Here is a 26,879-nt window from a genome sequence, read left to right on the forward strand (position 1 = left end):
GTAAACAATTCTGAAATTGGTCAGAGGTGGGGAATCATCTCCCATACAGCCAGCAGCCCCACCCGCCCACGCAAGGAGCGTCCTTATTGCAAAGCTGGGAGACCGTGCCCAGGCCTCTGTGAGTAAAGGTGAGCTGAGCCCCAGGCCAGATGCTGCTGAACTGTTCCCACCCTTCCCAGGTGAAACACCTGAATATGTACAAGGGCTTGAAAGCCTAGAGGGAGGGCCGTGGAGCCACACCAGCGACGGCACGCAGGCCAACTTGGTGCCTGCAGGTCAGCCAGGATGGTCCTGGCCACGGGCGCTCTTCTGGAAGCTTTCCATTGCCCTGCCTGAGATACCCCTCCCGTCCCGGCCCCCACTCCTTTTTTTCCTTCCTCACCTGAGCCCGGAGAGATATTCCCGTGGAAGTTATGGGTGACACATCCTCTCCTTTACAGGTGGCAGCCTGGCAACTCCTGCCGAAAGTCCAGCAGAGCCCCACTCACACCGGGCCACCCACAAAGCCGTGGACCCTCACACCCTCCCACCAGCACAGCCCCGAGACTGCTGACGGGGCAGAGAATATGGAGTCAGGCACAGCTGCAGGGGCTATTGCTGCCTGGAGTGCTGTTTATATTGACCTCAACCCAGGCACACCTGGGGAGGGCTTGCCGGCAGGGACAGGCTGCCCAGGGCAGCTAATCCTCAGCACTCAGGGAATCACATTGCAGAAAATGGACCTCGCTAAGACAGAATATTCGCCAAGGAAAAAAAGGACACAATGCCATTCGCAGCACCGTAGATGAGTCTCGAGGTAATCACGTGACTTGGAGTAAGTCAGAAAGTGAAAGACACATATCGTATCATATCACTTATAGGTGTTACCTATAAATTGATACCAGGGCAGATATCTCCACGGAGAAGGGCAATCACAGATTCATTAAACAAACTTATGGTTCACCAAAGGAAAGGTGTGAGGATTGAATTCATTACGATATTGGGGTTAACAGACATATACAAACACAGTAGACGTATATAATCACCAAAGACCTACGGAGTACCAAGAGAAGACTACTCAGCATTCTGTCATAACGTACATGGGAAAAGGATCCCAGGAAGAACAGACATATGTATATGTGTAAAAGAACCACCTCTTGCACACCTACAACAAGCTAAACGTTGTACTCTAACATGCTGTAATAAAAAAATAAAAAATTAAATTAAAAACAAGAACAAGAAGTAGTGAGACACACTTGAGGGGCTTTCTCCTGGCACATTCCGTTCTACATTCCAATCTAGAACGCGACTTCCATTGAGGCTCTGCTGCCCTAGTAACCAGATTTGGTAAGGGAGAACTGCTGCCACCTTGTGGCCGTTTCTCACAACTGCAGCTTTAATCCCAGCGCTAATGGTCAGTGGATATTCCAAATCATTACAGGCCTGTAAATGACACCTGCCCTGAAAACAAATCCTGGGGTCATATATCGACCAAAAAATTCAAAAGACGTCCATATTCCAAAACGACAGTTTCAAGAGGCATATTTCACGCACATTAGTGTTCTGCTTCTTTTGCTTTCTTTCTTTCTTTGTTAAAAAAACGGGAATGGAAAAAGGCAACCCTCAGAATGGGCGAAAACGTTCACAAACGAATCAATGGACAAAGGTTTAATCTCCAATATATATAAACAGCTCATGCAGCTTAATATTAATAAAACAAACAACCCAATACAAAAATGGGCAGAAGATCTAAAGAGACGTTTCTTCAAAGAAGTCACAGAGATGGCCAAGACGCACATGAGAAGCTGCTCAACATCACTAATTATTAGAGAAATGCAAATCAAAACTACAATGAGGTAAGACCTCACACCTGTTAGAATCGGCATCATCAGATAATGTACAAACAACAAATTCTGGGGAGGGTGTGGACAAAAGGAACCCTCTTCCGCTATTGGTGGGAATGTAAATTGATACAGTCACTATGGAGAACAGTATGGAGGTTCCTTTAAAAAACTAAAAAGAGAATTACCATAGGATCCAGCAATCCCACTTCTGGGCATATACCCAGAGAAAACCATAAATCACAAAGACACATTCACCACAATGTTCATTGCAGCACTATTTACAATAGCCAGGTAATGGAAGCAACCTAAATGCCCACAGACAGACGAATGGATAAAGATGTGGTACATATATAAAATGGAATAGTACTCAGCCATAAAAAGGAATGAAACTGGGTCATTTGTAGAGAAGTTGATGGATTTAGAGACTGTCATGCAGAGTGAAGTAAGTCAGAAAGAGTAAAACAAATATTGTATATTAATGCCTATATGTGGAACCTAGAAAAATGGTACAGATGAACTGGTTTGCAGGGCAGAAATAGAGACACAGAGGTAGAGAACAGACGTATGGACACAAAGTGGGGGAAGCCATGGGGTGGTGGTGGTGGGATGAGTTGGGAGATTGGGATTGACCTGTATACATGTATATGCATAAAATAGATAACTATTAATAACCTACTGTATAAAAAAATAAACAAAATTAAATTTCAAAATTTTTAAAAATAAAATGTAAAAATAAAACAGAAAAAAAGTTCTTCCATTCACACTGATGTATATATAACAATGAATTATTTCCATGCTTATATCTATAAATACATAAAAGAGGAATAAAATCTAACTTGAACCAAAAAAGAAAGAAAAAAAACTGAACCTAACAGTTATACAGAGGAAAACACTACCAAGGCACTTGCTCCAGTGGTAAACAATTCTGAAATTGGTCAGAGGTGGGGAATCATCTCCCATACAGCCAGCAGCCCCACCCGCCCACGCAAGGAGAGTCCTTATTGCAAAGCTGGGAGACCGTGCCCAGGCCTCTGTGAGTAAAGGTGAGCTGAGCCCCAGGCCAGATGCTGCTGAACTGTTCCCACCCTTCCCAGGTGAAACACCTGAATATGTACAAGGGCTTGAAAGCCTAGAGGGAGGGCCGTGGAGCCACACCAGCGACGGCACGCAGGCCAACTTGGTGCCTGCAGGTCAGCCAGGATGGTCCTGGCCACGGGCGCTCTTCTGGAAGCTTTCCATTGCCCTGCCTGAGATACCCCTCCCGTCCCGGCCCCCACTCCTTTTTTTCCTTCCTCACCTGAGCCCGGAGAGATATTCCCGTGGAAGTTATGGGTGACACATCCTCTCCTTTACAGGTGGCAGCCTGGCAACTCCTGCGGAAAGTCCAGCAGAGCCCCACTCACACCGGGCCACCCACAAAGCCGTGGACCCTCCCACCCTCCCACCAGCACAGCTCCGAGACTGCTGACGGGGCAGAGAATATGGAGTCAGGCACAGCTGCAGGGGCTATTGCTGCCTGGAGTGCTGTTTATATTGACCTCAACCCAGGCACACCTGGGGAGGGCTTGCCGGCAGGGTCAGGCTGCCCAGGGCAGCTAATCCTCAGCCCTCAGGGAATCACATTGCAGAAAATGGACCTCGCTAAGACAGAATATTCGCCAAGGAAAAAAAGGACACAATGCCATTCGCAGCACCGTAGATGAGTCTCGAGGTAATCACGTGACTTGGAGTAAGTCAGAAAGTGAAAGACACATATCGTATCATATCACTTATAGGTGTTACCTATAAATTGATACCAGGGCAGATATCTCCACGGAGAAGGGCAATCACAGATTCATTAAACAAACTTATGGTTCACCAAAGGAAAGGTGTGAGGATTGAATTCATTACGATATTGGGGTTAACAGACATATACAAACACAGTAGACGTATATAATCACCAAAGACCTACGGAGTACCAAGAGAAGACTACTCAACATTCTGTCATAACGTACATGGGAAAAGGATCCCAGGAAGAACAGACATATGTATATGTGTAAAAGAACCACCTCTTGCACACCTACAACAAGCTAAACGTTGTACTCAAACATGCTGTAATAAAAAAATAAAAGATTAAATTAAAAACAAGAAGTAGTGAGACACACTTGAGGGGCTTTCTCCTGGCACATTCCGTTCTACATTCCAATCTAGAACGCGACTTCCATTGAGGCTCTGCTGCCCTAGTAACCAGATTTGGTAAGGGAGAACTGCTGCCACCTTGTGGCCGTTTCTCACAACTGCAGCTTTAATCCCAGCGCTAATGGTCAGTGGATATTCCAAATCATTACCGGCCTGTAAATGACACCTGCCCTGAAAACAAATCCTGGGGTCATATATCGACCAAAAAATTCAAAAGACGTCCATATTTCAAAACGACAGTTTCAAGAGGCATATTTCACGCACATTAGTGTTCTGCTTCTTTTGCTTTCTTTCTTTCTCTGTTAAAAAAACGGGAATGGAAAAAGGCAACCCTCAGAATGGGCGAAAACGTTCACAAACGAATCAATGGACAAAGGTTTAATCTCCAATATATATAAACAGCTCATGCAGCTTAATATTAATAAAACAAACAACCCAATACAAAAATGGGCAGAAGATCTAAAGAGACGTTTCTTCAAAGAAGTCACAGAGATGGCCAAGACGCACATGAGAAGCTGCTCAACATCACTAATTATTAGAGAAATGCAAATCAAAACTACAATGAGGTAAGACCTCACACCTGTTAGAATCGGCATCATCAGATAATGTACAAACAACAAATTCTGGGGAGGGTGTGGACAAAAGGAACCCTCTTCCGCTATTGGTGGGAATGTAAATTGATACAGTCACTATGGAGAACAGTATGGAGGTTCCTTTAAAAAACTAAAAAGAGAATTACCATAGGATCCAGCAATCCCACTTCTGGGCATATACCCAGAGAAAACCATAAATCACAAAGACACATTCACCACAATGTTCATTGCAGCACTATTTACAATAGCCAGGTAATGGAAGCAACCTAAATGCCCACAGACAGACGAATGGATAAAGATGTGGTACATATATAAAATGGAATAGTACTCAGCCATAAAAAGGAATGAAACTGGGTCATTTGTAGAGAAGTTGATGGATCTAGAGACTGTCATGCAGAGTGAAGTAAGTCAGAAAGAGAAAAACAAATATTGTATATTAATGCCTATATGTGGAACCTAGAAAAATGGTACAGATGAACTGGTTTGCAGGGCAGAAATAGAGACACAGAGGTAGAGAACAGACGTATGGACACAAAGTGGGGGAAGCCATGGGGTGGTGGTGGTGGGATGAGTTGGGAGATTGGGATTGACCTGTATACATGTATATGCATAAAATAGATAACTAATAATAACCTACTGTATAAAAAAATAAACAAAATTAAATTTCAAAATTTTTAAAAATAAAATGTAAAAATAAAACAGAAAAAAAGTTCTTCCATTCACACTGATGTATATATAACAATGAATTATTTCCATGCTTATATCTATAAATACATAAAAGAGGAATAAAATCTAACTTGAACCAAAAAAGAAAGAAAAAAAACTGAACCTAACAGTTATACAGAGGAAAACACTACCAAGGCACTTGCTCCAGTGGTAAACAATTCTGAAATTGGTCAGAGGTGGGGAATCATCTCCCATACAGCCAGCAGCCCCACCCGCCCACGCAAGGAGCGTCCTTATTGCAAAGCTGGGAGACCGTGCCCAGGCCTCTGTGAGTAAAGGTGAGCTGAGCCCCAGGCCAGATGCTGCTGAACTGTTCCCACCCTTCCCAGGTGAAACACCTGAATATGTACAAGGGCTTGAAAGCCTAGAGGGAGGGCCGTGGAGCCACACCAGCGACGGCACGCAGGCCAACTTGGTGCCTGCAGGTCAGCCAGGATGGTCCTGGCCACGGGCGCTCTTCTGGAAGCTTTCCATTGCCCTGCCTGAGATACCCCTCCCGTCCCGGCCCCCACTCCTTTTTTTCCTTCCTCACCTGAGCCCGGAGAGATATTCCCGTGGAAGTTATGGGTGACACATCCTCTCCTTTACAGGTGGCAGCCTGGCAACTCCTGCCGAAAGTCCAGCAGAGCCCCACTCACACCGGGCCACCCACAAAGCCGTGGACCCTCACACCCTCCCACCAGCACAGCCCCGAGACTGCTGACGGGGCAGAGAATATGGAGTCAGGCACAGCTGCAGGGGCTATTGCTGCCTGGAGTGCTGTTTATATTGACCTCAACCCAGGCACACCTGGGGAGGGCTTGCCGGCAGGGACAGGCTGCCCAGGGCAGCTAATCCTCAGCACTCAGGGAATCACATTGCAGAAAATGGACCTCGCTAAGACAGAATATTCGCCAAGGAAAAAAAGGACACAATGCCATTCGCAGCACCGTAGATGAGTCTCGAGGTAATCACGTGACTTGGAGTAAGTCAGAAAGTGAAAGACACATATCGTATCATATCACTTATAGGTGTTACCTATAAATTGATACCAGGGCAGATATCTCCACGGAGAAGGGCAATCACAGATTCATTAAACAAACTTATGGTTCACCAAAGGAAAGGTGTGAGGATTGAATTCATTACGATATTGGGGTTAACAGACATATACAAACACAGTAGACGTATATAATCACCAAAGACCTACGGAGTACCAAGAGAAGACTACTCAGCATTCTGTCATAACGTACATGGGAAAAGGATCCCAGGAAGAACAGACATATGTATATGTGTAAAAGAACCACCTCTTGCACACCTACAACAAGCTAAACGTTGTACTCTAACATGCTGTAATAAAAAAATAAAAAATTAAATTAAAAACAAGAACAAGAAGTAGTGAGACACACTTGAGGGGCTTTCTCCTGGCACATTCCGTTCTACATTCCAATCTAGAACGCGACTTCCATTGAGGCTCTGCTGCCCTAGTAACCAGATTTGGTAAGGGAGAACTGCTGCCACCTTGTGGCCGTTTCTCACAACTGCAGCTTTAATCCCAGCGCTAATGGTCAGTGGATATTCCAAATCATTACAGGCCTGTAAATGACACCTGCCCTGAAAACAAATCCTGGGGTCATATATCGACCAAAAAATTCAAAAGACGTCCATATTCCAAAACGACAGTTTCAAGAGGCATATTTCACGCACATTAGTGTTCTGCTTCTTTTGCTTTCTTTCTTTCTTTGTTAAAAAAACGGGAATGGAAAAAGGCAACCCTCAGAATGGGCGAAAACGTTCACAAACGAATCAATGGACAAAGGTTTAATCTCCAATATATATAAACAGCTCATGCAGCTTAATATTAATAAAACAAACAACCCAATACAAAAATGGGCAGAAGATCTAAAGAGACGTTTCTTCAAAGAAGTCACAGAGATGGCCAAGACGCACATGAGAAGCTGCTCAACATCACTAATTATTAGAGAAATGCAAATCAAAACTACAATGAGGTAAGACCTCACACCTGTTAGAATCGGCATCATCAGATAATGTACAAACAACAAATTCTGGGGAGGGTGTGGACAAAAGGAACCCTCTTCCGCTATTGGTGGGAATGTAAATTGATACAGTCACTATGGAGAACAGTATGGAGGTTCCTTTAAAAAACTAAAAAGAGAATTACCATAGGATCCAGCAATCCCACTTCTGGGCATATACCCAGAGAAAACCATAAATCACAAAGACACATTCACCACAATGTTCATTGCAGCACTATTTACAATAGCCAGGTAATGGAAGCAACCTAAATGCCCACAGACAGACGAATGGATAAAGATGTGGTACATATATAAAATGGAATAGTACTCAGCCATAAAAAGGAATGAAACTGGGTCATTTGTAGAGAAGTTTATGGATTTAGAGACTGTCATGCAGAGTGAAGTAAGTCAGAAAGAGTAAAACAAATATTGTATATTAATGCCTATATGTGGAACCTAGAAAAATGGTACAGATGAACTGGTTTGCAGGGCAGAAATAGAGACACAGAGGTAGAGAACAGACGTATGGACACAAAGTGGGGGAAGCCATGGGGTGGTGGTGGTGGGATGAGTTGGGAGATTGGGATTGACCTGTATACATGTATATGCATAAAATAGATAACTATTAATAACCTACTGTATAAAAAAATAAACAAAATTAAATTTCAAAATTTTTAAAAATAAAATGTAAAAATAAAACAGAAAAAAAGTTCTTCCATTCACACTGATGTATATATAACAATGAATTATTTCCATGCTTATATCTATAAATACATAAAAGAGGAATAAAATCTAACTTGAACCAAAAAAGAAAGAAAAAAAACTGAACCTAACAGTTATACAGAGGAAAACACTACCAAGGCACTTGCTCCAGTGGTAAACAATTCTGAAATTGGTCAGAGGTGGGGAATCATCTCCCATACAGCCAGCAGCCCCACCCGCCCACGCAAGGAGCGTCCTTATTGCAAAGCTGGGAGACCGTGCCCAGGCCTCTGTGAGTAAAGGTGAGCTGAGCCCCAGGCCAGATGCTGCTGAACTGTTCCCACCCTTCCCAGGTGAAACACCTGAATATGTACAAGGGCTTGAAAGCCTAGAGGGAGGGCCGTGGAGCCACACCAGCGACGGCACGCAGGCCAACTTGGTGCCTGCAGGTCAGCCAGGATGGTCCTGGCCACGGGCGCTCTTCTGGAAGCTTTCCATTGCCCTGCCTGAGATACCCCTCCCGTCCCGGCCCCCACTCCTTTTTTTCCTTCCTCACCTGAGCCCGGAGAGATATTCCCGTGGAAGTTATGGGTGACACATCCTCTCCTTTACAGGTGGCAGCCTGGCAACTCCTGCGGAAAGTCCAGCAGAGCCCCACTCACACCGGGCCACCCACAAAGCCGTGGACCCTCCCACCCTCCCACCAGCACAGCTCCGAGACTGCTGACGGGGCAGAGAATATGGAGTCAGGCACAGCTGCAGGGGCTATTGCTGCCTGGAGTGCTGTTTATATTGACCTCAACCCAGGCACACCTGGGGAGGGCTTGCCGGCAGGGTCAGGCTGCCCAGGGCAGCTAATCCTCAGCCCTCAGGGAATCACATTGCAGAAAATGGACCTCGCTAAGACAGAATATTCGCCAAGGAAAAAAAGGACACAATGCCATTCGCAGCACCGTAGATGAGTCTCGAGGTAATCACGTGACTTGGAGTAAGTCAGAAAGTGAAAGACACATATCGTATCATATCACTTATAGGTGTTACCTATAAATTGATACCAGGGCAGATATCTCCACGGAGAAGGGCAATCACAGATTCATTAAACAAACTTATGGTTCACCAAAGGAAAGGTGTGAGGATTGAATTCATTACGATATTGGGGTTAACAGACATATACAAACACAGTAGACGTATATAATCACCAAAGACCTACGGAGTACCAAGAGAAGACTACTCAACATTCTGTCATAACGTACATGGGAAAAGGATCCCAGGAAGAACAGACATATGTATATGTGTAAAAGAACCACCTCTTGCACACCTACAACAAGCTAAACGTTGTACTCAAACATGCTGTAATAAAAAAATAAAAGATTAAATTAAAAACAAGAAGTAGTGAGACACACTTGAGGGGCTTTCTCCTGGCACATTCCGTTCTACATTCCAATCTAGAACGCGACTTCCATTGAGGCTCTGCTGCCCTAGTAACCAGATTTGGTAAGGGAGAACTGCTGCCACCTTGTGGCCGTTTCTCACAACTGCAGCTTTAATCCCAGCGCTAATGGTCAGTGGATATTCCAAATCATTACCGGCCTGTAAATGACACCTGCCCTGAAAACAAATCCTGGGGTCATATATCGACCAAAAAATTCAAAAGACGTCCATATTTCAAAACGACAGTTTCAAGAGGCATATTTCACGCACATTAGTGTTCTGCTTCTTTTGCTTTCTTTCTTTCTCTGTTAAAAAAACGGGAATGGAAAAAGGCAACCCTCAGAATGGGCGAAAACGTTCACAAACGAATCAATGGACAAAGGTTTAATCTCCAATATATATAAACAGCTCATGCAGCTTAATATTAATAAAACAAACAACCCAATACAAAAATGGGCAGAAGATCTAAAGAGACGTTTCTTCAAAGAAGTCACAGAGATGGCCAAGACGCACATGAGAAGCTGCTCAACATCACTAATTATTAGAGAAATGCAAATCAAAACTACAATGAGGTAAGACCTCACACCTGTTAGAATCGGCATCATCAGATAATGTACAAACAACAAATTCTGGGGAGGGTGTGGACAAAAGGAACCCTCTTCCGCTATTGGTGGGAATGTAAATTGATACAGTCACTATGGAGAACAGTATGGAGGTTCCTTTAAAAAACTAAAAAGAGAATTACCATAGGATCCAGCAATCCCACTTCTGGGCATATACCCAGAGAAAACCATAAATCACAAAGACACATTCACCACAATGTTCATTGCAGCACTATTTACAATAGCCAGGTAATGGAAGCAACCTAAATGCCCACAGACAGACGAATGGATAAAGATGTGGTACATATATAAAATGGAATAGTACTCAGCCATAAAAAGGAATGAAACTGGGTCATTTGTAGAGAAGTTGATGGATCTAGAGACTGTCATGCAGAGTGAAGTAAGTCAGAAAGAGAAAAACAAATATTGTATATTAATGCCTATATGTGGAACCTAGAAAAATGGTACAGATGAACTGGTTTGCAGGGCAGAAATAGAGACACAGAGGTAGAGAACAGACGTATGGACACAAAGTGGGGGAAGCCATGGGGTGGTGGTGGTGGGATGAGTTGGGAGATTGGGATTGACCTGTATACATGTATATGCATAAAATAGATAACTAATAATAACCTACTGTATAAAAAAATAAACAAAATTAAATTTCAAAATTTTTAAAAATAAAATGTAAAAATAAAACAGAAAAAAAGTTCTTCCATTCACACTGATGTATATATAACAATGAATTATTTCCATGCTTATATCTATAAATACATAAAAGAGGAATAAAATCTAACTTGAACCAAAAAAGAAAGAAAAAAAACTGAACCTAACAGTTATACAGAGGAAAACACTACCAAGGCACTTGCTCCAGTGGTAAACAATTCTGAAATTGGTCAGAGGTGGGGAATCATCTCCCATACAGCCAGCAGCCCCACCCGCCCACGCAAGGAGCGTCCTTATTGCAAAGCTGGGAGACCGTGCCCAGGCCTCTGTGAGTAAAGGTGAGCTGAGCCCCAGGCCAGATGCTGCTGAACTGTTCCCACCCTTCCCAGGTGAAACACCTGAATATGTACAAGGGCTTGAAAGCCTAGAGGGAGGGCCGTGGAGCCACACCAGCGACGGCACGCAGGCCAACTTGGTGCCTGCAGGTCAGCCAGGATGGTCCTGGCCACGGGCGCTCTTCTGGAAGCTTTCCATTGCCCTGCCTGAGATACCCCTCCCGTCCCGGCCCCCACTCCTTTTTTTCCTTCCTCACCTGAGCCCGGAGAGATATTCCCGTGGAAGTTATGGGTGACACATCCTCTCCTTTACAGGTGGCAGCCTGGCAACTCCTGCCGAAAGTCCAGCAGAGCCCCACTCACACCGGGCCACCCACAAAGCCGTGGACCCTCACACCCTCCCACCAGCACAGCCCCGAGACTGCTGACGGGGCAGAGAATATGGAGTCAGGCACAGCTGCAGGGGCTATTGCTGCCTGGAGTGCTGTTTATATTGACCTCAACCCAGGCACACCTGGGGAGGGCTTGCCGGCAGGGTCAGGCTGCCCAGGGCAGCTAATCCTCAGCCCTCAGGGAATCACATTGCAGAAAATGGACCTCGCTAAGACAGAATATTCGCCAAGGAAAAAAAGGACACAATGCCATTCGCAGCACCGTAGATGAGTCTCGAGGTAATCACGTGACTTGGAGTAAGTCAGAAAGTGAAAGACACATATCGTATCATATCACTTATAGGTGTTACCTATAAATTGATACCAGGGCAGATATCTCCACGGAGAAGGGCAATCACAGATTCATTAAACAAACTTATGGTTCACCAAAGGAAAGGTGTGAGGATTGAATTCATTACGATATTGGGGTTAACAGACATATACAAACACAGTAGACGTATATAATCACCAAAGACCTACGGAGTACCAAGAGAAGACTACTCAACATTCTGTCATAACGTACATGGGAAAAGGATCCCAGGAAGAACAGACATATGTATATGTGTAAAAGAACCACCTCTTGCACACCTACAACAAGCTAAACGTTGTACTCAAACATGCTGTAATAAAAAAATAAAAAATTAAATTAAAAACAAGAACAAGAAGTAGTGAGACACACTTGAGGGGCTTTCTCCTGGCACATTCCGTTCTACATTCCAATCTAGAACGCGACTTCCATTGAGGCTCTGCTGCCCTAGTAACCAGATTTGGTAAGGGAGAACTGCTGCCACCTTGTGGCCGTTTCTCACAACTGCAGCTTTAATCCCAGCGCTAATGGTCAGTGGATATTCCAAATCATTACAGGCCTGTAAATGACACCTGCCCTGAAAACAAATCCTGGGGTCATATATCGACCAAAAAATTCAAAAGACGTCCATATTTCAAAACGAAAGTTTCAAGAGGCATATTTCACGCACATTAGTGTTCTGCTTCTTTTGCTTTCTTTCTTTCTCTGTTAAAAAAACGGGAATGGAAAAAGGCAACCCTCAGAATGGGCGAAAACGTTCACAAACGAATCAATGGACAAAGGTTTAATCTCCAATATATATAAACAGCTCATGCAGCTTAATATTAATAAAACAAACAACCCAATACAAAAATGGGCAGAAGATCTAAAGAGACGTTTCTTCAAAGAAGTCACAGAGATGGCCAAGACGCACATGAGAAGCTGCTCAACATCACTAATTATTAGAGAAATGCAAATCAAAACTACAATGAGGTAAGACCTCACACCTGTTAGAATCGGCATCATCAGATAATGTACAAACAACAAATTCTGGGGAGGGTGTGGACAAAAGGAACCCTCTTCCGCTATTGGTGGGAATGTAAATTGATACAGTCACTATGGAGAACAGTATGGAGGTTCCTTTAAAAAACTAAAAAGAGAATTACCATAGGATCCAGCAATCCCACTTCTGGGCATATACCCAGAGAAAACCATAAATCACAAAGACACATTCACCACAATGTTCATTGCAGCACTATTTACAATAGCCAGGTAATGGAAGCAACCTAAATGCCCACAGACAGACGAATGGATAAAGATGTGGTACATATATAAAATGGAATAGTACTCAGCCATAAAAAGGAATGAAACTGGGTCATTTGTAGAGAAGTTGATGGATCTAGAGACTGTCATGCAGAGTGAAGTAAGTCAGAAAGAGAAAAACAAATATTGTATATTAATGCCTATATGTGGAACCTAGAAAAATGGTACAGATGAACTGGTTTGCAGGGCAGAAATAGAGACACAGAGGTAGAGAACAGACGTATGGACACAAAGTGGGGGAAGCCATGGGGTGGTGGTGGTGGGATGAGTTGGGAGATTGGGATTGACCTGTATACATGTATATGCATAAAATAGATAACTAATAATAACCTACTGTATAAAAAAATTAACAAAATTAAATTTCAAAATTTTTAAAAATAAAATGTAAAAATAAAACAGAAAAAAAGTTATTCCATTCACACTGATGTATATATAACAATGAATTATTTCCATGCTTATATCTATAAATACATAAAAGAGGAATAAAATCTAACTTGAACCAAAAAAGGAAAAAAAAAAGCTGAACCTAACAGTTATACAGAGGAAAACACTACCAAGGCACTTGCTCCAGTGGTAAACAATTCTGAAATTGGTCAGAGGTGGGGAATCATCTCCCATACAGCCAGCAGCCCCACCCGCCCACGCAAGGAGCGTCCTTATTGCAAAGCTGGGAGACCGTGCCCAGGCCTCTGTGAGTAAAGGTGAGCTGAGCCCCAGGCCAGATGCTGCTGAACTGTTCCCACCCTTCCCAGGTGAAACACCTGAATATGTACAAGGGCTTGAAAGCCTAGAGGGAGGGCCGTGGAGCCACACCAGCGACGGCACGCAGGCCAACTTGGTGCCTGCAGGTCAGCCAGGATGGTCCTGGCCACGGGCGCTCTTCTGGAAGCTTTCCATTGCCCTGCCTGAGATACCCCTCCGGTCCCGGCCCCCACTCCTTTTTTTCCTTCCTCTCCTGAGCCCGGAGAGATATTCCCGTGGAAGTTATGGGTGACACATCCTCTCCTTTACAGGTGGCAGCCTGGCAACTCCTGCCGAAAGTCCAGCAGAGCCCCACTCACACCGGGCCACCCACAAAGCCGTGGACCCTCACACCCTCCCACCAGCACAGCCCCGAGACTGCTGACGGGGCAGAGAATATGGAGTCAGGCACAGCTGCAGGGGCTATTGCTGCCTGGAGTGCTGTTTATATTGACCTCAACCCAGGCACACCTGGGGAGGGCTTGCCGGCAGGGTCAGGCTGCCCAGGGCAGCTAATCCTCAGCACTCAGGGAATCACATTGCAGAAAATGGACCTCGCTAAGACAGAATATTCGCCAAGGAAAAAAGGACACAATGCCATTCGCAGCACCGTAGATGAGTCTCGAGGTAATCACGTGACTTGGAGTAAGTCAGAAAGTGAAAGACACATATCGTATCATATCACTTATAGGTGTTACCTATAAATTGATACCAGGGCAGATATCTCCACGGAGAAGGGCAATCACAGATTCATTAAACAAACTTATGGTTCACCAAAGGAAAGGTGTGAGGATTGAATTCATTACGATATTGGGGTTAACAGACATATACAAACACAGTAGACGTATAGAATCACCAAAGACCTACGGAGTACCAAGAGAAGACTACTCAGCATTCTGTCATAACGTACATGGGAAAAGGATCCCAGGAAGAACAGACATATGTATATGTGTAAAAGAACCACCTCTTGCACACCTACAACAAGCTAAACGTTGTACTCAAACATGCTGTAATAAAAAAATAAAAAATTAAATTATAAACAAGAACAAGAAGTAGTGAGACACACTTGAGGGGCTTTCTCCTGGCACATTCCGTTCTACATTCCAATCTAGAACGCGACTTCCATTGAGGCTCTGCTGCCCTAGTAACCAGATTTGGTAAGGGAGAACTGCTGCCACCTTGTGGCCGTTTCTCACAACTGCAGCTTTAATCCCAGCGCTAATGGTCAGTGGATATTCCAAATCATTACAGGCCTGTAAATGACACCTGCCCTGAAAACAAATCCTGGGGTCATATATCGACCAAAAAATTCAAAAGACGTCCATATTCCAAAACGACAGTTTCAAGAGGCATATTTCACGCACATTAGTGTTCTGCTTCTTTTGCTTTCTTTCTTTCTTTGTTAAAAAAACGGGAATGGAAAAAGGCAACCCTCAGAATGGGCGAAAACGTTCACAAACGAATCAATGGACAAAGGTTTAATCTCCAATATATATAAACAGCTCATGCAGCTTAATATTAATAAAACAAACAACCCAATACAAAAATGGGCAGAAGATCTAAAGAGACGTTTCTTCAAAGAAGTCACAGAGATGGCCAAGACGCACATGAGAAGCTGCTCAACATCACTAATTATTAGAGAAATGCAAATCAAAACTACAATGAGGTAAGACCTCACACCTGTTAGAATCGGCATCATCAGATAATGTACAAACAACATATTCTGGGGAGGGTGTGGACAAAAGGAACCCTCTTCCGCTATTGGTGGGAATGTAAATTGATACAGTCACTATGGAGAACAGTATGGAGGTTCCTTTAAAAAACTAAAAAGAGAATTACCATAGGATCCAGCAATCCCACTTCTGGGCATATACCCAGAGAAAACCATAAATCACAAAGACACATTCACCACAATGTTCATTGCAGCACTATTTACAATAGCCAGGTAATGGAAGCAACCTAAATGCCCACAGACAGACGAATGGATAAAGATGTGGTACATATATAAAATGGAATAGTACTCAGCCATAAAAAGGAATGAAACTGGGTCATTTGTAGAGAAGTTGATGGATCTAGAGACTGTCATGCAGAGTGAAGTAAGTCAGAAAGAGAAAAACAAATATTGTATATTAATGCCTATATGTGGAACCTAGAAAAATGGTACAGATGAACTGGTTTGCAGGGCAGAAATAGAGACACAGAGGTAGAGAACAGACGTATGGACACAAAGTGGGGGAAGCCATGGGGTGGTGGTGGTGGGATGAGTTGGGAGATTGGGATTGACCTGTATACATGTATATGCATAAAATAGATAACTATTAATAACCTACTGTATAAAAAAATAAACAAAATTAAATTTCAAAATTTTTAAAAATAAAATGTAAAAATAAAACAGAAAAAAAGTTCTTCCATTCACACTGATGTATATATAACAATGAATTATTTCCATGCTTATATCTATAAATACATAAAAGAGGAATAAAATCTAACTTGAACCAAAAAAGAAAGAAAAAAAACTGAACCTAACAGTTATACAGAGGAAAACACTACCAAGGCACTTGCTCCAGTGGTAAACAATTCTGAAATTGGTCAGAGGTGGGGAATCATCTCCCATACAGCCAGCAGCCCCACCCGCCCACGCAAGGAGCGTCCTTATTGCAAAGCTGGGAGACCGTGCCCAGGCCTCTGTGAGTAAAGGTGAGCTGAGCCCCAGGCCAGATGCTGCTGAACTGTTCCCACCCTTCCCAGGTGAAACACCTGAATATGTACAAGGGCTTGAAAGCCTAGAGGGAGGGCCGTGGAGCCACACCAGCGACGGCACGCAGGCCAACTTGGTGCCTGCAGGTCAGCCAGGATGGTCCTGGCCACGGGCGCTCTTCTGGAAGCTTTCCATTGCCCTGCCTGAGATACCCCTCCCGTCCCGGCCCCCACTCCTTTTTTTCCTTCCTCAAATGAGCCCGGAGAGATATTCCCGTGGAAGTTATGGGTGACACATCCTCTCCTTTACAGGTGGCAGCCTGGCAACTCCTGCGGAAAGTCCAGCAGAGCCCCACTCACACCAGGCCACCCACAAAGCCGTGGACCCTCCCACCCTCCCACCAGCACAGCTCCGAGACTGCTGACGGGGCAGAGAATATGGAGTCAGGCACAGCTGCAGGGGCTATTGCTGCCTGGAGTGCTGTTTATATTGACCTCAACCCAGGCACACCTGGGGAGGTCTTGCCGGCAGGGTCAGGCTGCCCAGGGCAGCTAATCCTCAGCCCTCAGGGAATCACATTGCAGAAAATGGACCTCGCTAAGACAGAATATTCGCCAAGGAAAAAAAGGACACAATGCCATTCGCAGCACCGTAGATGAGTCTCGAGGTAATCACGTGACTTGGAGTAAGTCAGAAAGTGAAAGACACATATCGTATCATATCACTTATAGGTGTTACCTATAAATTGATACCAGGGCAGATATCTCCACGGAGAAGGGCAATCACAGATTCATTAAACAAACTTATGGTTCACCAAAGGAAAGGTGTGAGGATTGAATTCATTACGATATTGGGGTTAACAGACATATACAAACACAGTAGACGTATATAATCACCAAAGACCTACGGAGTACCAAGAGAAGACTACTCAACATTCTGTCATAACGTACATGGGAAAAGGATCCCAGGAAGAACAGACATATGTATATGTGTAAAAGAACCACCTCTTGCACACCTACAACAAGCTAAACGTTGTACTCAAACATGCTGTAATAAAAAAATAAAAGATTAAATTAAAAACAAGAAGTAGTGAGACACACTTGAGGGGCTTTCTCCTGGCACATTCCGTTCTACATTCCAATCTAGAACGCGACTTCCATTGAGGCTCTGCTGCCCTAGTAACCAGATTTGGTAAGGGAGAACTGCTGCCACCTTGTGGCCGTTTCTCACAACTGCAGCTTTAATCCCAGCGCTAATGGTCAGTGGATATTCCAAATCATTACCGGCCTGTAAATGACACCTGCCCTGAAAACAAATCCAGGGGTCATATATCGACCAAAAAATTCAAAAGACGTCCATATTTCAAAACGACAGTTTCAAGAGGCATATTTCACGCACATTAGTGTTCTGCTTCTTTTGCTTTCTTTCTTTCTCTGTTAAAAAAACGGGAATGGAAAAAGGCAACCCTCAGAATGGGCGAAAATGTTCACAAACGAATCAATGGACAAAGGTTTAATCTCCAATATATATAAACAGCTCATGCAGCTTAATATTAATAAAACAAACAACCCAATACAAAAATGGGCAGAAGATCTAAAGAGACGTTTCTTCAAAGAAGTCACAGAGATGGCCAAGACGCACATGAGAAGCTGCTCAACATCACTAATTATTAGAGAAATGCAAATCAAAACTACAATGAGGTAAGACCTCACACCTGTTAGAATCGGCATCATCAGATAATGTACAAACAACAAATTCTGGGGAGGGTGTGGACAAAAGGAACCCTCTTCCGCTATTGGTGGGAATGTAAATTGATACAGTCACTATGGAGAACAGTATGGAGGTTCCTTTAAAAAACTAAAAAGAGAATTACCATAGGATCCAGCAATCCCACTTCTGGGCATATACCCAGAGAAAACCATAAATCACAAAGACACATTCACCACAATGTTCATTGCAGCACTATTTACAATAGCCAGGTAATGGAAGCAACCTAAATGCCCACAGACAGACGAATGGATAAAGATGTGGTACATATATAAAATGGAATAGTACTCAGCCATAAAAAGGAATGAAACTGGGTCATTTGTAGAGAAGTTGATGGATCTAGAGACTGTCATGCAGAGTGAAGTAAGTCAGAAAGAGAAAAACAAATATTGTATATTAATGCCTATATGTGGAACCTAGAAAAATGGTACAGATGAACTGGTTTGCAGGGCAGAAATAGAGACACAGAGGTAGAGAACAGACGTATGGACACAAAGTGGGGGAAGCCATGGGGTGGTGGTGGTGGGATGAGTTGGGAGATTGGGATTGACCTGTATACATGTATATGCATAAAATAGATAACTAATAATAACCTACTGTATAAAAAAATAAACAAAATTAAATTTCAAAATTTTTAAAAATAAAATGTAAAAATAAAACAGAAAAAAAGTTATTCCATTCACACTGATGTATATATAACAATGAATTATTTCCATGCTTATATCTATAAATACATAAAAGAGGAATAAAATCTAACTTGAACCAAAAAAGGAAAAAAAAAAGCTGAACCTAACAGTTATACAGAGGAAAACACTACCAAGGCACTTGCTCCAGTGGTAAACAATTCTGAAATTGGTCAGAGGTGGGGAATCATCTCCCATACAGCCAGCAGCCCCACCCGCCCACGCAAGGAGCGTCCTTATTGCAAAGCTGGGAGACCGTGCCCAGGCCTCTGTGAGTAAAGGTGAGCTGAGCCCCAGGCCAGATGCTGCTGAACTGTTCCCACCCTTCCCAGGTGAAACACCTGAATATGTACAAGGGCTTGAAAGCCTAGAGGGAGGGCCGTGGAGCCACACCAGCGACGGCACGCAGGCCAACTTGGTGCCTGCAGGTCAGCCAGGATGGTCCTGGCCACGGGCGCTCTTCTGGAAGCTTTCCATTGCCCTGCCTGAGATACCCCTCCCGTCCCGGCCCCCACTCCTTTTTTTCCTTCCTCACCTGAGCCCGGAGAGATATTCCCGTGGAAGTTATGGGTGACACATCCTCTCCTTTACAGGTGGCAGCCTGGCAACTCCTGCGGAAAGTCCAGCAGAGCCCCACTCACACCAGGCCACCCACAAAGCCGTGGACCCTCCCACCCTCCCACCAGCACAGCTCCGAGACTGCTGACGGGGCAGAGAATATGGAGTCAGGCACAGCTGCAGGGGCTATTGCTGCCTGGAGTGCTGTTTATATTGACCTCAACCCAGGCACACCTGGGGAGGTCTTGCCGGCAGGGTCAGGCTGCCCAGGGCAGCTAATCCTCAGCCCTCAGGGAATCACATTGCAGAAAATGGACCTCGCTAAGACAGAATATTCGCCAAGGAAAAAAAGGACACAATGCCATTCGCAGCACCGTAGATGAGTCTCGAGGTAATCACGTGACTTGGAGTAAGTCAGAAAGTGAAAGACACATATCGTATCATATCACTTATAGGTGTTACCTATAAATTGATACCAGGGCAGATATCTCCACGGAGAAGGGCAATCACAGATTCATTAAACAAACTTATGGTTCACCAAAGGAAAGGTGTGAGGATTGAATTCATTACGATATTGGGGTTAACAGACATATACAAACACAGTAGACGTATATAATCACCAAAGACCTACGGAGTACCAAGAGAAGACTACTCAACATTCTGTCATAACGTACATGGGAAAAGGATCCCAGGAAGAACAGACATATGTATATGTGTAAAAGAACCACCTCTTGCACACCTACAACAAGCTAAACGTTGTACTCAAACATGCTGTAATAAAAAAATAAAAGATTAAATTAAAAACAAGAAGTAGTGAGACACACTTGAGGGGCTTTCTCCTGGCACATTCCGTTCTACATTCCAATCTAGAACGCGACTTCCATTGAGGCTCTGCTGCCCTAGTAACCAGATTTGGTAAGGGAGAACTGCTGCCACCTTGTGGCCGTTTCTCACAACTGCAGCTTTAATCCCAGCGCTAATGGTCAGTGGATATTCCAAATCATTACAGGCCTGTAAATGACACCTGCCCTGAAAACAAATCCTGGGGTCATATATCGACCAAAAAATTCAAAAGACGTCCATATTCCAAAACGACAGTTTCAAGAGGCATATTTCACGCACATTAGTGTTCTGCTTCTTTTGCTTTCTTTCTTTCTTTGTTAAAAAAACGGGAATGGAAAAAGGCAACCCTCAGAATGGGCGAAAACGTTCACAAACGAATCAATGGACAAAGGTTTAATCTCCAATATATATAAACAGCTCATGCAGCTTAATATTAATAAAACAAACAACCCAATACAAAAATGGGCAGAAGATCTAAAGAGACGTTTCTTCAAAGAAGTCACAGAGATGGCCAAGACGCACATGAGAAGCTGCTCAACATCACTAATTATTAGAGAAATGCAAATCAAAACTACAATGAGGTAAGACCTCACACCTGTTAGAATCGGCATCATCAGATAATGTACAAACAACATATTCTGGGGAGGGTGTGGACAAAAGGAACCCTCTTCCGCTATTGGTGGGAATGTAAATTGATACAGTCACTATGGAGAACAGTATGGAGGTTCCTTTAAAAAACTAAAAAGAGAATTACCATAGGATCCAGCAATCCCACTTCTGGGCATATACCCAGAGAAAACCATAAATCACAAAGACACATTCACCACAATGTTCATTGCAGCACTATTTACAATAGCCAGGTAATGGAAGCAACCTAAATGCCCACAGACAGACGAATGGATAAAGATGTGGTACATATATAAAATGGAATAGTACTCAGCCATAAAAAGGAATGAAACTGGGTCATTTGTAGAGAAGTTGATGGATCTAGAGACTGTCATGCAGAGTGAAGTAAGTCAGAAAGAGAAAAACAAATATTGTATATTAATGCCTATATGTGGAACCTAGAAAAATGGTACAGATGAACTGGTTTGCAGGGCAGAAATAGAGACACAGAGGTAGAGAACAGACGTATGGACACAAAGTGGGGGAAGCCATGGGGTGGTGGTGGTGGGATGAGTTGGGAGATTGGGATTGACCTGTATACATGTATATGCATAAAATAGATAACTATTAATAACCTACTGTATAAAAAAATAAGCAAAATTAAATTTCAAAATTTTTAAAAATAAAATGTAAAAATAAAACAGAAAAAAAGTTCTTCCATTCACACTGATGTATATATAACAATGAATTATTTCCATGCTTATATCTATAAATACATAAAAGAGGAATAAAATCTAACTTGAACCAAAAAAGAAAGAAAAAAAACTGAACCTAACAGTTATACAGAGGAAAACACTACCAAGGCACTTGCTCCAGTGGTAAACAATTCTGAAATTGGTCAGAGGTGGGGAATCATCTCCCATACAGCCAGCAGCCCCACCCGCCCACGCAAGGAGCGTCCTTATTGCAAAGCTGGGAGACCGTGCCCAGGCCTCTGTGAGTAAAGGTGAGCTGAGCCCCAGGCCAGATGCTGCTGAACTGTTCCCACCCTTCCCAGGTGAAACACCTGAATATGTACAAGGGCTTGAAAGCCTAGAGGGAGGGCCGTGGAGCCACACCAGCGACGGCACGCAGGCCAACTTGGTGCCTGCAGGTCAGCCAGGATGGTCCTGGCCACGGGCGCTCTTCTGGAAGCTTTCCATTGCCCTGCCTGAGATACCCCTCCCGTCCCGGCCCCCACTCCTTTTTTTCCTTCCTCACCTGAGCCCGGAGAGATATTCCCGTGGAAGTTATGGGTGACACATCCTCTCCTTTACAGGTGGCAGCCTGGCAACTCCTGCGGAAAGTCCAGCAGAGCCCCACTCACACCGGGCCACCCACAAAGCCGTGGACCCTCCCACCCTCCCACCAGCACAGCTCCGAGACTGCTGACGGGGCAGAGAATATGGAGTCAGGCACAGCTGCAGGGGCTATTGCTGCCTGGAGTGCTGTTTATATTGACCTCAACCCAGGCACACCTGGGGAGGTCTTGCCGGCAGGGTCAGGCTGCCCAGGGCAGCTAATCCTCAGCCCTCAGGGAATCACATTGCAGAAAATGGACCTCGCTAAGACAGAATATTCGCCAAGGAAAAAAAGGACACAATGCCATTCGCAGCACCGTAGATGAGTCTCGAGGTAATCACGTGACTTGGAGTAAGTCAGAAAGTGAAAGACACATATCGTATCATATCACTTATAGGTGTTACCTATAAATTGATACCAGGGCAGATATCTCCACGGAGAAGGGCAATCACAGATTCATTAAACAAACTTATGGTTCACCAAAGGAAAGGTGTGAGGATTGAATTCATTACGATATTGGGGTTAACAGACATATACAAACACAGTAGACGTATATAATCACCAAAGACCTACGGAGTACCAAGAGAAGACTACTCAACATTCTGTCATAACGTACATGGGAAAAGGATCCCAGGAAGAACAGACATATGTATATGTGTAAAAGAACCACCTCTTGCACACCTACAACAAGCTAAACGTTGTACTCAAACATGCTGTAATAAAAAAATAAAAGATTAAATTAAAAACAAGAAGTAGTGAGACACACTTGAGGGGCTTTCTCCTGGCACATTCCGTTCTACATTCCAATCTAGAACGCGACTTCCATTGAGGCTCTGCTGCCCTAGTAACCAGATTTGGTAAGGGAGAACTGCTGCCACCTTGTGGCCGTTTCTCACAACTGCAGCTTTAATCCCAGCGCTAATGGTCAGTGGATATTCCAAATCATTACCGGCCTGTAAATGACACCTGCCCTGAAAACAAATCCAGGGGTCATATATCGACCAAAAAATTCAAAAGACGTCCATATTTCAAAACGACAGTTTCAAGAGGCATATTTCACGCACATTAGTGTTCTGCTTCTTTTGCTTTCTTTCTTTCTCTGTTAAAAAAACGGGAATGGAAAAAGGCAACCCTCAGAATGGGCGAAAACGTTCACAAACGAATCAATGGACAAAGGTTTAATCTCCAATATATATAAACAGCTCATGCAGCTTAATATTAATAAAACAAACAACCCAATACAAAAATGGGCAGAAGATCTAAAGAGACGTTTCTTCAAAGAAGTCACAGAGATGGCCAAGACGCACATGAGAAGCTGCTCAACATCACTAATTATTAGAGAAATGCAAATCAAAACTACAATGAGGTAAGACCTCACACCTGTTAGAATCGGCATCATCAGATAATGTACAAACAACAAATTCTGGGGAGGGTGTGGACAAAAGGAACCCTCTTCCGCTATTGGTGGGAATGTAAATTGATACAGTCACTATGGAGAACAGTATGGAGGTTCCTTTAAAAAACTAAAAAGAGAATTACCATAGGATCCAGCAATCCCACTTCTGGGCATATACCCAGAGAAAACCATAAATCACAAAGACACATTCACCACAATGTTCATTGCAGCACTATTTACAATAGCCAGGTAATGGAAGCAACCTAAATGCCCACAGACAGACGAATGGATAAAGATGTGGTACATATATAAAATGGAATAGTACTCAGCCATAAAAAGGAATGAAACTGGGTCATTTGTAGAGAAGTTGATGGATCTAGAGACTGTCATGCAGAGTGAAGTAAGTCAGAAAGAGAAAAACAAATATTGTATATTAATGCCTATATGTGGAACCTAGAAAAATGGTACAGATGAACTGGTTTGCAGGGCAGAAATAGAGACACAGAGGTAGAGAACAGACGTATGGACACAAAGTGGGGGAAGCCATGGGGTGGTGGTGGTGGGATGAGTTGGGAGATTGGGATTGACCTGTATACATGTATATGCATAAAATAGATAACTAATAATAACCTACTGTATAAAAAAATAAACAAAATTAAATTTCAAAATTTTTAAAAATAAAATGTAAAAATAAAACAGAAAAAAAGTTATTCCATTCACACTGATGTATATATAACAATGAATTATTTCCATGCTTATATCTATAAATACATAAAAGAGGAATAAAATCTAACTTGAACCAAAAAAGGAAAAAAAAAAGCTGAACCTAACAGTTATACAGAGGAAAACACTACCAAGGCACTTGCTCCAGTGGTAAACAATTCTGAAATTGGTCAGAGGTGGGGAATCATCTCCCATACAGCCAGCAGCCCCACCCGCCCACGCAAGGAGCGTCCTTATTGCAAAGCTGGGAGACCGTGCCCAGGCCTCTGTGAGTAAAGGTGAGCTGAGCCCCAGGCCAGATGCTGCTGAACTGTTCCCACCCTTCCCAGGTGAAACACCTGAATATGTACAAGGGCTTGAAAGCCTAGAGGGAGGGCCGTGGAGCCACACCAGCGACGGCACGCAGGCCAACTTGGTGCCTGCAGGTCAGCCAGGATGGTCCTGGCCACGGGCGCTCTTCTGGAAGCTTTCCATTGCCCTGCCTGAGATACCCCTCCCGTCCCGGCCCCCACTCCTTTTTTTCCTTCCTCACCTGAGCCCGGAGAGATATTCCCGTGGAAGTTATGGGTGACACATCCTCTCCTTTACAGGTGGCAGCCTGGCAACTCCTGCGGAAAGTCCAGCAGAGCCCCACTCACACCAGGCCACCCACAAAGCCGTGGACCCTCCCACCCTCCCACCAGCACAGCTCCGAGACTGCTGACGGGGCAGAGAATATGGAGTCAGGCACAGCTGCAGGGGCTATTGCTGCCTGGAGTGCTGTTTATATTGACCTCAACCCAGGCACACCTGGGGAGGTCTTGCCGGCAGGGTCAGGCTGCCCAGGGCAGCTAATCCTCAGCCCTCAGGGAATCACATTGCAGAAAATGGACCTCGCTAAGACAGAATATTCGCCAAGGAAAAAAAGGACACAATGCCATTCGCAGCACCGTAGATGAGTCTCGAGGTAATCACGTGACTTGGAGTAAGTCAGAAAGTGAAAGACACATATCGTATCATATCACTTATAGGTGTTACCTATAAATTGATACCAGGGCAGATATCTCCACGGAGAAGGGCAATCACAGATTCATTAAACAAACTTATGGTTCACCAAAGGAAAGGTGTGAGGATTGAATTCATTACGATATTGGGGTTAACAGACATATACAAACACAGTAGACGTATATAATCACCAAAGACCTACGGAGTACCAAGAGAAGACTACTCAACATTCTGTCATAACGTACATGGGAAAAGGATCCCAGGAAGAACAGACATATGTATATGTGTAAAAGAACCACCTCTTGCACACCTACAACAAGCTAAACGTTGTACTCAAACATGCTGTAATAAAAAAATAAAAGATTAAATTAAAAACAAGAAGTAGTGAGACACACTTGAGGGGCTTTCTCCTGGCACATTCCGTTCTACATTCCAATCTAGAACGCGACTTCCATTGAGGCTCTGCTGCCCTAGTAACCAGATTTGGTAAGGGAGAACTGCTGCCACCTTGTGGCCGTTTCTCACAACTGCAGCTTTAATCCCAGCGCTAATGGTCAGTGGATATTCCAAATCATTACAGGCCTGTAAATGACACCTGCCCTGAAAACAAATCCTGGGGTCATATATCGACCAAAAAATTCAAAAGACGTCCATATTCCAAAACGACAGTTTCAAGAGGCATATTTCACGCACATTAGTGTTCTGCTTCTTTTGCTTTCTTTCTTTCTTTGTTAAAAAAACGGGAATGGAAAAAGGCAACCCTCAGAATGGGCGAAAACGTTCACAAACGAATCAATGGACAAAGGTTTAATCTCCAATATATATAAACAGCTCATGCAGCTTAATATTAATAAAACAAACAACCCAATACAAAAATGGGCAGAAGATCTAAAGAGACGTTTCTTCAAAGAAGTCACAGAGATGGCCAAGACGCACATGAGAAGCTGCTCAACATCACTAATTATTAGAGAAATGCAAATCAAAACTACAATGAGGTAAGACCTCACACCTGTTAGAATCGGCATCATCAGATAATGTACAAACAACATATTCTGGGGAGGGTGTGGACAAAAGGAACCCTCTTCCGCTATTGGTGGGAATGTAAATTGATACAGTCACTATGGAGAACAGTATGGAGGTTCCTTTAAAAAACTAAAAAGAGAATTACCATAGGATCCAGCAATCCCACTTCTGGGCATATACCCAGAGAAAACCATAAATCACAAAGACACATTCACCACAATGTTCATTGCAGCACTATTTACAATAGCCAGGTAATGGAAGCAACCTAAATGCCCACAGACAGACGAATGGATAAAGATGTGGTACATATATAAAATGGAATAGTACTCAGCCATAAAAAGGAATGAAACTGGGTCATTTGTAGAGAAGTTGATGGATCTAGAGACTGTCATGCAGAGTGAAGTAAGTCAG

This window comes from Mesoplodon bidens, assembly GCF_964165515.1.
Source record: "Mesoplodon bidens genome assembly, chromosome: Y".
NCBI classification, from domain to species: domain Eukaryota; kingdom Metazoa; phylum Chordata; class Mammalia; order Artiodactyla; family Ziphiidae; genus Mesoplodon; species Mesoplodon bidens.